Source organism: Coturnix japonica, chromosome Z (genome assembly GCF_054131305.1).
Source record: "Coturnix japonica strain WE chromosome Z, WE-NBRP24, whole genome shotgun sequence".
NCBI lineage: Eukaryota > Metazoa > Chordata > Aves > Galliformes > Phasianidae > Coturnix > Coturnix japonica.
Window position 1 is genome coordinate 46,976,444 of NC_140702.1, and position 14,197 is coordinate 46,990,640.

At 38.3% G+C, this 14,197-nt stretch overlaps 1 protein-coding gene across 7 annotated transcripts in view; it reads right to left on the reverse strand.

The window, feature by feature from the left end:
• KDM4C (lysine demethylase 4C) overlaps nucleotides 1–14,197 on the reverse strand; it is a 268,145-nt gene that overhangs the window by 185,695 nt on the left and 68,253 nt on the right. The window lies entirely within an intron of this gene.

Consider the following 14,197-nt stretch of genomic DNA (forward strand, 5'->3'; position numbering starts at 1 on the left):
TGAAATGAAACAAAAAACTACTGCTGGACTTTCAGAGATGCTGAATTATGCTGTTGGCCAATAGGACCTATAAGAATTCAGCACCTCCCACAAGTCAGAAAAACATCTGTTGGGTTGTCATTATTGCATTATATAGCTAGCACTCAATTTATCCAGATAAAAAAATGCAAGAGCAGATTTTTTTCTGTCATTTATTTCCACACAGATTGGTGAGACTGAGACATAAACACGGAAGTGACTTGCTGTAAAAAATACGCAAGTGCTAGGCGACTGGATCTGTGAAAGCCTGCAGATTTGTCGCCCTCCTCTAACACACGTCATACTGCTACATTTCACAGGCCAAAGATCTCTAGTACATAGCAGTAGAGATTAGAAAACACTTGCTAGATTCCTCTTATCAGTGATCTGTCCATCAGAAGGTGATAAATGTTTATAAAACAGTCTTCCATGTTTTTATTCTTACAGATTTCCTTTTTGTTGAAGGAGAGAAATAGGCAATATATTGGCAAAGGAAGCCAACTGACTGCTCTGCTAAAACTGCAAATTTGTTCTGGATGTTCTGGACTTAGAGATCATAAAAAGAAACATTACAAAACTGATGTCAATACACTATAAAGGCCTCTCCTTTCAACAGATTCAGCTATGAGGAGCTGCTGATGACTGACTACTGTACATACATGTGTATGAATCATTACCGTTAAATTAACACAAGGCATTCAATTTTTAATCAACAAATAACAGAAAGCTGCCTGATAACAATTATGAGTAAGTCGATGTTTAATGATTTTAAAAGGAAGAATTCAATCAGAATGTTTTGAAGCAATTTATAACTTTCAAATAATGACAAGTAAGCCACATGCAACTTCTAACAGCTATTGAAAAGAGCGTGCACTATGGAAAGAACAGCCCAGTACTATTACCGATGCTCAGATTCCCTATATTCTAGCTCCAAGTATCAGACTAGCAGGACTGTATACTCTACAGTCAGAAACTGGCTTGTCCAGAATTACCTACTTTGCCCAAAACTTCTACTGTCAAAAACAGTTTGTACAAGTAATTGTAACAGAATACTCCTCCATCTTCCCAGAACTGGTGACAATGTAGAAATAGCATTTTCCAGTTTGAAAAGGCAGAATGCAAAGAGCAACAGCTACAGATAAGTTCAACACAAATCTTAAACAGGCAGTCAAAGATTAAATAGACTGAATCTGACAATTATGATTTTTGCTCCAGATATCTTGAAAGCAAATGGGACTAGGGTATACAAAACAGATAATAACTTCAGGAAGGCAAACAAAATAGAGACTAAAAATGAAGAGCTGGGGCTGTTCGGCCTGGAGAAGAGAAGGCTGTGAGGTGACCTGATAGCAGCTTTCCAGTATCAAAAGGGGAGCTACAGGAAGGAAGGGGAAAGACTCGTAGTAGGGTATGTAGTGATAGAACAAGGGTAAAGTGAGGGTGGTGAGGCACTGGAACAGGCTGCCCGGAGATGTGGTGGATGCCCCATGCCTGCAGACTTCCAAGGCCAGGGTGGATCAGACCCTGAGCAACCTGATCTAGCTGTGGATGTCCCTGTTCGTTGCAGGGAATTTGGACTAGATAGCCTTAAGAGATCTCTCCCAACTCAAGGATTCCGTGATTCTATAAATAAAAAGTAATATGATCAACTTCTGATCACAGATGCCTACAAATTGCACAGATTCTCTGACTCCACACATGCTTTACAGCTACAGAGACAGAAGCATCCTTACTTTCAGCTGAAAACCAGCAGTAATTTTCAAGCAATCACACAGTAGACAGAAGCAGAGAAGGTACCTCGGTCTACTCAGGCAAACAAGTACAGAATCACACAAACCCTTACAACAGCCAACGGAGCACCACTACTTGATCACTTCAGCCTCCAGCATAAAACTAATCTGACTTCAGATCCTGAAGTCAAACTTGGTAACACTCTGCTTAATGGGGTTAACCTCATTCAGATTAATAAGAATTAGTGTCTGTGAAGCAAGTAATTATAATTAGCAAAAAAAATAATAATAACAAAAATATTCAACAAGTGCTTTAGTAAGGAACCAGCAATTAAATTTATTTAACTGTGCTGTACACAGATCTTTACCAACAACACAAGAATCTTGGCTGCTAAATCACATTAGTTCTTTATTATCAATCTCAATGAAAATTTGATTTTAAACACTTACAACAATGGCAGAGAAGACATCAAAATGTTTCCTCTCCAATCCTGAACCAAAGCAGTGCATTTAGACTATAAAGGAACAATCTTGCAGAAATCTCGCTATATTTCTCATTAGTACACTTAAACAAACAGTCCAATAGCTGGATACTGTACTAAGACACAGTCTAACACTTACAGACAAACAACTAACTTTGCTGTTATTTTCCATGCAAAAAATTTCCAGTTCTGCATCAACTAAACTATTTCCTTTTTAACATCCTTTGTCTTTTTGTTCCAAGTACTAAACAAAACAAAATTACTTCTTGTAGGAAATTAAATTCATGATGCAGGAACAAAATATTTATTCCTTATAGCCAACAATAATCAAATAGTAAAAGTAAACTGAAATGGCAAGTGCAGAAATTATAGGTTTCTCTTGGTTCATCAAAGCTCTCTCATTAAAACATCCACAGGACCCTACTTTCAGGATCTCCTAACATCAGTTCATTTTTATTTCACTGTTTCTTCCCTATCTATGCCAAAGGTCTTCTGATATAATGTCCACAAACACCTGGCCTCCGTTTTGGGCACAGAAATGTCTGAAAATGTCTGAAAATGTCTGAAAATGAGTTGAAGAGAGCTACAATTTATAGATTAACTCCCATCAAGCAGCTTAATATAGTTTTCTCTATTTTATTTAGAGCGTTTATCTCAAAAGCTGAATCTACGCCAACGCAAAACAGAGTAAAAATAAAAAACCTTTTTTCAGGACATTACTTGAACATGCCAACTTTCAGCTAAACAATGTTCCACCAGTGTTATCTCAGCCTGCAAATTCCTGTACCACATCAAGTAAAAAAAAACATACCATCTTCTTACACATGGCAAATTCTATCACGTGAACTTATTTTCTTCTTAGTGCCTCTTCGAAACTACAGTACACATAGAGTACTGCATTTCAACTCTTCAATGTTGCTTATTCTCATTCTGATGTAGCAAATGTTTAAAAAAAATAGCTATTTTTAGAGTCTCTCGTCATTTTTATTATTTATATTATTCAGTTGTTTATATAACAAAGTCTGCCATTCATCATAATGATGGTACTAGTTCTGTAACTGAGTTTTTAATGCATTCTGTGTTTACCTGGCCAGCTCTTAGTAGCTGTGAGGCTGCAGGAAGGCCTTTGCAAGCCAGAAGGCCAGAAGGAGGCACAGCACATAGAGCACCTTGAGCTGGTGCTGCTGTTTGTAGGGAGCAGCCAGTGGCAGGGCAGGAAGGATCAGTGAGCTGCTGCCCATTGGGAACAACGTGGAACAGTGCTTGAAGGGTGAGCCCTGTGGTAAAGAGCTGTATTGGAGATGTGCTGGGAGAGCTGCAGCCTGTGGGAAGCCTGAGCAGGATCAGTGCAGGAAGGACAGCATTGCATGGGAGAAGAGGGAGGAGAGAGTAACCTGGAGGAGCAGCAGAGAGGAGACATTACACCACAGCCCCCATCCCCTGTTCCCCTCTCTTCTCAAAGTGAGGAGGTAGAAGGGGGTGAATGAAGTTTGTAGTTTTTATTTAGTTCTCACTGCTCAAAGATGCAATAAATTGTATTATTCTTTCAAGTCTGTTTTGCCTGTGACAGTTATTAGTGAGTGATCTGCCCATCCTTGTCTTAACCTATCAACACTTCCTCACTTCATTTTCCTCCCCAGTTCCATTGAGGGGGAGTGAGAGATTAGCATGGTGGAGCTTACCAGCTACCTACACATGCTAAATCACCACATCATGACACAAGTGTGTCAACAATTCCTCCACCTCCAACTACCTTGCTCTGAAATCACAAATACTGTAGGTAGGTGTTCAAACTTAAAGTGATGTGTCCTCCTTCCTTTCACAGTCTTGTGCATTTTCTGCTACTGGGCATACTTTACTTCAGTGAAACAAAAGGGACTCTCTGTTCACTACCCAGCATGAAACTTGTACAAATACAGTAACTCCAAGAGCCAACCTTTCTTCTTTTGTCCACTTTGGCTGACTAAAAAGACCCTTCATTTACAGCAAGCAAGCACATTATATCCTTTTCTTATTATCTTTCTGCAACCATAATTCAGAGTGTGATGAAGATGAAGCACAAACAGAACTAAGTCTTATTTGCTTAATTAAGCTTGCAAAGGCAGCGTTCTTCCAGCTTCTAAATAAACAGAATTTCTTCAGCACATCATTTTGATGCAACATGAAGCTATATCTTATCAGACGCCTCACTTATTCAAAAAAATGCCATCATAATGAAAATGATTTTATTTCCCAAACTTTCCACCTCCAAGAATCAAATACACTTTTATTTAAATACAATTATTTCTTAAGACTTCTGCCAAAATGTGTATAGACTCTCCAATGTCCCGATATCTGCTTTGACAGTAATTGATTTAACGAAGTTAATGATGAATACATGAAACCACATTACATTCAGTGAACAAACTTCATACTATTACCTGAAGTTGTACTGGTTATAAGCTAAGAACAGGATGAAATAATACATCTTTTTCTTTAGTGTTAATATTGTAATGAAGCTGACAGGGGACTATATATTCTGTGATGAAGATGACACACTCAAGGTGATTGATTCTACCTTTCCACTCATCAAGTTGAAAGCTGTTAATGCTTCAAGGCAGCTAACAAACCTTAGAAGCTGAATGTGACTGCATGAGCACTGAGGTCTTCATTCAACATTTTTGGATGTGAAATATATAAAAAAGACTATTTCAAGATACATTTAGATAGCTTCCTTTTTGTAAAGCATGTAGTTAGGTTTTGCAGTTAGTTTAATCTAAAATCAAACCGGTACAGGTAAAGATCACTAAAGATCTTTTTGTAGACTTCTAAGATCTCCTTACATGCAGCTAGTTTTAAAAGAAACGTTCAAGTAAGAAGTGCACTGGAGTTACTAAACCTCCAAATAAGATGTTCAGCTCCCATCTCACATATCTGCAACAATACATAAGATCATCTGCACCAGAAGTAACATATATACTATTTACCCTGATGTGGTTATCTCAGGATATGGGTATATCATCCACTCTTCATTCAAAGTAAAGGATTTTGAATTATGTACTTATAAGAATATGATTTCTTTCAAAGAGTGGAAATGAAGAAAACATGGATGTTTCACATCTGCAATACCAACTACGACTCAACCTTTCTTCTTCATTTTATCATGATTTTCCAAATGCTTTGGGGGAGTGAAAACTGCAAGCACATGCTCATCTCCATCGTATGTTTGGCATGACTCTGTTCATACAATTTATAATTCAATCTGTGATATACTCTACCTAAAATCTCAAACCTCTCATTGTCATTAGTATCACAGATAATTCATATTGCATCACTGTTTGCTCTGAAGTGGTACTGTTAAGTTCTAGTGTATAGTGAAACTAATAGTAATTGCAGGAGGATTCACATCTCATCTGCTGTTTCAATAGAAAACAAATAGCTTAGTGAGTGAAAGTAATATTTACACAAAGCTTTTTCTCTATATACAGATACAAGTTTAAAAAAGAAAAAAAAATCCATATATATCTGTGCTGCCAGACAGTATCTGGAAGGACATAGGTAGGATATATGATATATGATAGCAGGATGCAGTTAATTTTTAGCACAATCTCTGCTTAGGAAAAGGGAATAAATAAGAGAGTATATTGACAGGGTATAAACAGGAGAATATACTGAAACTTCAAGTGCCTGGGCATCCACTGCCACTTGAACCACCTTTTGGTAGCTGTAGCACCAGCACAACCTCCAAAAGCCACACAGGTCTCATGAAATTCCAGTTCTCTTACAGCTTGAAAGAGGAAAGCAAAATATCTTACCCACTTCACATAGTCTTAGAAACATGTGTTTCAGCAACTGACCCAAACCCAGAGACTATATTATAAGCCTCAAGTTCATAAAAGCTATTTCTCAGTTGAAATTATTGTTCTGTGAAAAACAATCTGGAATGAAAGTGGTATCTGCTTACAGGCTGACATTAATATATGGACAGAAAGTACCCACTGACGATAGTTTTTCGCAGTAAATGAAGGATAATTGTAATCGGCTTTCTGGTGAAAAGTAGTGGAGACAAACTGTATTGATTTACCCAGAGATTCATGTAAATTATATTCTGAAATAGAAGTTTATTGCAAATTAATGACTTTTTTCAGGGGAGGAAAAAAAAAAAAAAAAAAAAAAAAAGATCACTTTGTTTGTTGGTGATAACTGCCATAAAACAAAAACTTCCAAACAAGTTGGAGCAAGGGAGTATCCACTGAATATGCCAATGTTGTACATTTGTTACTTTGATAAAACAAACTTTTACCACATGTCACACAAAAAGAGCAGTGAGACTCAGAGAATGCCACAGTGTGAAAAAACCACACAGTCATATTAAGATTCAGAATATGAGCTTGCTATTATTGCACAAGTGCAATTATATCCACAAAGTGGGAAGACACGGGAAACAATAAAACATAACTCTCTATTACATATGCAGGTAAAAATATCACTATTATTTCAAATAGAAAATATGAGTTGGCGGCACCTGCAACTTCAAACACCACAATTCTAAGAGATTCAGAATGTTCAAATGAAGGTACATCACAGTATTCCAGCGTCTATCTGTATCACTTGGATATATACACGTGGATATTGTAGGGGGCATTAGAATAGGTTTAAAACAGAAAGAAAAAAAAACAAGAAAAAAAAAAACAAAAATGTAATTTCTTCAACTTAGTAGCTGTAAATTCAGAACTATAAATTGTTAAGAGAATCATGCCATGAAAGTCTTTTAAAGCTGCCTGAAGTAACATTCTATTTCTAAAGCAATTACAATTCTAAATTCAACATCTCTAAGTATTACAAAACTGGAAGAACACAAGTTATCACCTATTGAGAAACCGGCCATCTCTCCACCACAGTGATAGATCTGAGGCCACAGGAACCAAATGTTAAAACAGAGGTGTTTTATAGGTGCTGTTCTCAGGAAATGATAAGTTAGTGATATAAGAACCAAACAGAGGGTGCAGATGATGGCAGCAGTAAGATAAGCAAAAACTAAAGATAATAAAGATTCAAACCTTTCCTTTTTTATCATTTAATAAAAAAAGAGTGCTCCTTGACAACCATATAATTGACAGTATATTGATGACCTTATGACTGTGAACATGCAAGTGTAGAATACACAGCAAGTGGCACACTAACATCATGACCAGACATGGAAAGCATGTCTCATCCCCAAATCCTTGTAGTATTTCACTACAATATGAAGGGAAGTCGACAATATGAAGGGAAATTATGATTTCTATTAAGTAAAAATATTTATCTTGCGCAACTTGAATGAGGCTGCTATCACTGCAAACTGACGTATCAACATGTGTTTAAAAAAAAAAAACAACAAACCAAAAACAAAAACATGACTTTGATGGCAGAACATAATTCAAACTAGCAAAATGAACTGATGCAATAATCATTTATGAGCTCACACATAGCTATTGCTGACACTCAGTATTAAAATGTGCGTATCAGACTAGCGAAATTTTTTTTTAGCCCAGACTTTCAAATCATTCAACACAAAATAGCCTCTATGGCCTCTTTTAACAAACTATTATGTCAGTAAATTCTGGGAAGTGGAAAACTGCTATTGTATACTCACTAAGTATAATTTCTTCTCTCATATGATTACATAAGTCATACATATTGTCCCCCACTGCATGTTTCATAATAAACTGGACATGGCCATTCTCGAGACCACAGCTCTCTTTAACATAAACAAATCAGGATAGTAAATAACTTTTTTTTTTCCCCCTTTAAAACAGTCATAACTGCTTGAGGCTGTTGCAGCACAAAACCAAAATATCTTCACAAATGTCTCCAAACAGTCAAGCTGAAAATCTAAGCCAAAGTTTCATTTAACAGCCTGTCAGTTTTTTGATGTGAAGTTAATGAATGCAGTGGCAAACAAATCCATCAAACCTAACATCAAAACAACTGCACTTCATCCCACCAAAGGGAAAAATACAACCTGCAGGCCAGCACTTTGATGCAACCTATCCACAGAAAAGGTGTTGCTAAGCAGCTCCCACCAAAGAATATGCATGAATAATTACCAACTTAATTTTACAAAAGTGAGCAATTATTCTTAAGTGGCCATAGTTTCAACAGAAAAGGTTGGCAGACTTCTCTCTCTTCAGGTTCTGCACATCAGCTAAAGAATAAAAAGCTTTCCAACACAGAACTCTTCAACATTTAAAAACATATCACGTTCTGAAATGAGCTATAATACAAAGGAATCATTATAATGATGAGTAAAATCACCTAGTGTGACTTCTATCCCTGATAGAAGGCAGTAAAATTTACATACATTTACACTGAAGGAGAGTTCTCAAGTGGTGCCAGAACACACACACAGCAAGCAGTGGGAGCAGCGTTTGAATATGCCAGTGTTTTCCCTTTTGAGAAAGCTTTTAACTGTATGTATAGGTATTGATGCAGGCAAGGGATAACAGCCTTGTGAGATGCTGAGACAAATGGATTTGGAAAAGCAAGACATAGGGAAACATTTGGATTTAAACAATAACAAAAGGAAGAGGGAAGGAAATAGTCTAAAATAACCTGTCTAAAATATCAAGTAAAGAAGAACTAGAGATCCCTCTTCTGGAGATTCTCTTCAGAATCTCCACCTCAGCTCAGCCTTGTGTTTTGTGAACTTCCTTCACCCATCACGATTAGATGGAATCATGCAGTTCAGACACTGTGCACAAGGTCAGACAAAGTGTTATGTGAAAGGATTCACTGTAAATAGGAAGTTCTTGTCTACACTGACACCTTTCAATCAACACTCATAAACAGCAGCAAGATAACAGAGAAATGCTAAGAAAAAAAAAATGGATTTTATCTAGACTTAAATCTCTTTCCAGTATCAAACTGAAGTGCATATAGATCACTGGTCCTACCTACAGGAGCTAGAATTTGGGTAGGGCAAAATCAGGACTGAAAATCCCAATTTTGGCACCCGTAAAATGAGAGGTCTCACACTTAAAGCCTTGTATGATGGCAACATTGGCATTTATGAAAAGTAGAAATCACAACAGAAAAAAAGAAATACAGATGGGTCACAAATGTTTGAGGAGCAAGGGGTAAGGATTTCCTTCCTACATTTAATGAAGATTAATTTTTTTGCTAAAGGAAAACATGACCTTTCTCAGACTATAGAAGTCTCTTTCCATTCAACCACTTCAAAAAATACAAAATAATTCAGTATTTATATTCTGTGATTGGGTAGCTGAGCATAACCCCATCTTCAACATCAAGTTTCCTGCAGTGTACAAATTAAAGTACGTACCTACAAAACTTATGAGCTAATTACTACTGGCCTAGCTGCTTTACTAATAATAACAAAATGTAATGGTACGATGACTTCATTAAACTACATATTTCCAATCTACTCATATAAATGTTGCTCCATTACGAAAAAGACAAAACTCACATTCCACCTATCCCTATCTTGTACAATTTTAAATTTTCAAAATTCGTGTCATCTGGAAATTTAGTGAGGGTGCACTCAATGCCCTCATCCAGCTCATCAATAACAGTGCTGAACTAGACGGGTCCCAGTACCAACTCCTGAAGAACACCCCTCATGACCAGTTGCCAATAGGATTTAACTCCATCACCACATTCTGAGCCCAGTCCTCCAGCCAGTAAAGAGTGTATCTGCCCAAGTCAGAACCTAACACTTCCCTAGGAGAACTGTGGGAGACAGTGTCAAAGACTTTGCTGAAGTTTAGGCAGACTACATCAACAGCCTTTCCCACTTCCAGCAGGCAGGTCACCAGATCACAGGAGATCAGCTTGGCCAAGCAGGACCTGCCCTTCATGAACCTGTGCTAGCTGGGCCTGTTCCTCTGGTTGTCCCCCATGTGTTGTGCAATCTCACTCAAGATTATCAGTTCCACAAGCTTCCCTGGCACCAATGAAATCAGGCTGACAGGCCTGTAGTTTCCTGGATCCTCCTTACAGCTCTTCTAGATAGAAAGGCATCACATCATCAAGCCTCCAATCCTCAGGGACCTGTGCTGTTGACCAGGAACACAGAAGGATGGTGAAAAGCAGTTTGCCTATCACCTCTGCCCAACTCCCTCAGTATCTTCAGGTGGCTCCCATCTGGCCCCACAGACTTGTGGCAGGTCAGCTGGCACAGTGGGTCTCTAACCATTTCCACCTGAATCACAGGGGGTTTATTCTGCTTCCCACCCCAGACTTGCATGTCAGGGGGTAGAGTACTGGTCTGACTTTTTAAGACAGACATAAAGAAGGTACTGAGAACTTCAGCCTTTTCTTTACCCTCAGTGGTCACATTCCTTGCCACATCCAGTGAAGGATGGAGATTCTCCTTATTCCTCCTCTCACTGTTAATATATTTATTAAAAAAATTTTGTTCCCACTGAACTCACCAAACACAGCCTAAAGCAGCAGCAGTCATAGAAAAAGACACAGCTGGGAGCAAGCTGGTAATACTTTTCATATGTTGCCCAAGTGAAAGTCTTACACCAACCCTGTAAAACAAGGTGGATGTACTTTCCTGATCCCAGGGCACAGCTACCACAGGTAGGCAGGCTACACATACCAAAACCAAGATCACGAGTTCAGCATTTTTAATGGCAGGAAATCATTTGGGGAATCTGTATCTGTAGTTTGTGCTTAACTGATGTTTACAGTACTTACGGCCTAAATGATCTCTGATTTAATTAACATTTGCAATCGATTTCACAGAATATTTATCATTCCATTTTGTGCAGGAAAGCAATATCGTCACACAGCCTAAATATTTACTGCAACTTTAATGGAAATCTTTGCCTGATTTTATTTTATTTTTTTTCCAAATTAATGTAGAATGAATATTGACTGTATTTCAGGAGTTTTTCTTTTTCTAAGACAGAAATTCAGCTGTAAGCAATTAGAAGCTATTCTGTAAAAATGAATGTGTTCCTGTAGGAAGACAAATAATCAGTCATCAACATGCAATATTCTCTGAGGAGACCAGAGCAACTAACTGACCTAGATACTGCTGTATTTTGCTGACACAGGCAATTTCTGCAGTACCAAGCCAAGCAACTAAGAGACCCAAACCATATTTTTCAAGTACAATTCTTGTGCAAATAACATAAACAAAGAATAGATAAGTTAAACACAACATCAGCACTCTGAACAATGATAAATGAAAATGTAAAGCTACTTTTTTTTTTTTTTATCACATTATCAGAGCACTTACAAAAATAAAAGTACCCTTTGGGCACGCAGACCAGTATTTACTATTTTCAGGAAATTTTCTAAAGTTGTTATAATAGCAATCATAGCTACACTTAAGCATTTCTTGAAAGGCCATAATAAAGAAACATAATATCTGATTTGCAATAGCTCTGGAAGTTCGTTATGCTTTCAAAGTGTCATGAAATTACACTTCAAGAATAGATTTCTCTTTCATCAGCTGGTTTACCCTATTGGTACAGCATAAGCAAATACAGACACGTATTACACAGAATATCACTTTATCTCACTTCTCGCTTACGTAATTCCAGTAAAAATACTTTAAACGCTATTTGTACTTCCTAGCATTTTCTTTTTCATTTAAAAAAGATTTAAAAAGAAGCTTTGTCATGTGTTTTCTGTAATAACTCATAGAAATAAGTAACATTAAACACTTCTATCATTTGCCAAAGAATCTAGGCTTCTCATTTGACTCAGTTCACCCAGTTCTGCATCCATGCCCTTATTCTTCTCAGCTTCATTTCACTGTAGTACTGTACTTAAATTCTGAACTACCTTTGGCAGTGCACTCCTTGCCCTCTCACCCAGCCTGGTCATTATGGCCCAAGGCCTACTGCATACAGTGAGATGCAAAAGATTTTGTCCTTGGTGACTCGTAACAGTCAGGGCTTCATTAAGACAGTTAGCAACCACCACACTGACTCAGACTGAGTGCTTTGAGAACTGAAAACAGACACATAGCTCAGCAGATCCAATTCTAAGCTGCATGACTATGAGTCAATCATCTTACTCCATAAATACAAAGAAGCCTAAGAATCCCATTTGAGAGTTCCTCTTGCAAGCAGCTGGTTGCACACCAGAATCTCCCCCTGAGACACCTCTCAAGGTTACTTAACGCCTGCGCAGAGATATACCCTGGATAAGGTGATGCACTCCTGACAGATTCTCAGTAAACTATTTATTATTTTTAAGCTACACAAGCTTTGCTTAGATTTGATGTCAGATTCATTATGCACGCTGCCACCACCACCACCACCACCCTCTGTGTAGCAAATAGTCTAATATAGCAAATATCTAGCCATTTGAAAACTTGTTAAGTCGCTGTCATGACTGTTCAAATTAACACATTATATCCATTTTATATTAATAAATATCTTTCCGTCTTCCTCTTATGAGTGATGTGTGCAGTGCCTTAGCCTCCACCCATGACTACCAAATATTTAAACATCTTTTAAATGACTCTGTAGTTGCAGCAACCTGGACAAGCTTTGAAAGTGGGCCCATGTGAACCCAAAGACATTCAATAAGGCCAAGTGCAAGGTGCAAAATCTGACATTCTCAAAGACCTTTCTGGAGGCAACCCAAAATCTGTGAATGAAAATTGCCATCCCAAACAATGGGTCAGAAAGCCAACACTGCTTTATTGTAGCACAGCAAATTGCTCTTCACTGCACACATGCCCGGGATCTAAAGGACAACGATTGAATGCATTTTAAAATGTGAATATTCTCACTATTTCCACCAAGTACCTGCCTATTCCTAGAACTGCAACACATACTAAAATTTCAGTACTTCTCATGCACTGTGTTAACATGGGGTTTTTGCAAAGGGGTCTTCAGTGGTTGCAGGGTTCCACTGGGAGGTGTTATCCAGGCAAAAGGTCATGTGTTATGTAGGCCAGGTCCCATATTAGGTCAAGATCTCTGCAAAAAGACATGGCTGTTGACTAAGTTTCTGATCAGTGTGTCAACTTTGTTATGGTGCCTATACTATTAACCCCATGGTCTCTGATCATATCCTGCTCGACCAAAGGGAAGTCTTCTTTTCCTCAGAATCTCTTTCTTACCTCCAGGGTTCAGGATTCCCAAGAGGCAGTCTTGAAGCAAAGAAGACATTCAGTATCTCTGCTTTCGCAGCATCCCCTGTTACCAGGGCACCCACCTCATTAGTAATACACTCACATTTTCCCTAGCTTTCTTTTTACTGTTAACACACTTAAAAAACCTTCCTTGTTGTCCCTGACCTCCCTTGCAAGATTGAATTCCAAGTGAGCTTTAGCCTTCCTCTTTGCATCCCTCCATGCCCTGACAGTTTTTCTACATTCCCCCCAGGTGGCCAGGTCCTTTTTCCACAAATCCTACATTTTCTTCAATGCACTGCAGGAACCTCCCGGACCGTGCATGCCTGGCTGTCTTGCTAATGTAACAGATATCAAGATGGTTAAAGTATCCTGTAAGAACTAATGACCAGAATTACACGGCTGCTTCCAGCTGTTTGCAAAAGGCCACATCACCTTCCTCTTCCTGATCAGGTAGCCAGAAGTGTAGGTAGCCAGAAGTATACATCCACAACAGTGTCACCCATATTAAGCTGCCCCTTAATTATCATGCACAAGCTCTTCCTTTGATCATCATTCACTCCTTAAAGTGAAGCTTAATACATTATAGTTGCTCTCCCACACAAAAAGCAGCTCTATCACTTTACCAGCCTATCACTCCTAAAGAGGATATACCCATTCATGACAGCATTCCAGTCAAGAGAGCTTCCCCATCATGTCTCCATAGTCGCAGTGAGATCATGGCCCTGTGACTGCACACATCTCTGGTTCTTCCTGTTTATTTCCTATGTTGCATGCATTAGAATACAAGCGCTCCAGGGAAAAATAGGGTAAAGGTACCTATAGATGAATACAAGATTTCATGTAGGCATACTCACTCTTGGGTCATCTGGCCTTCTGGC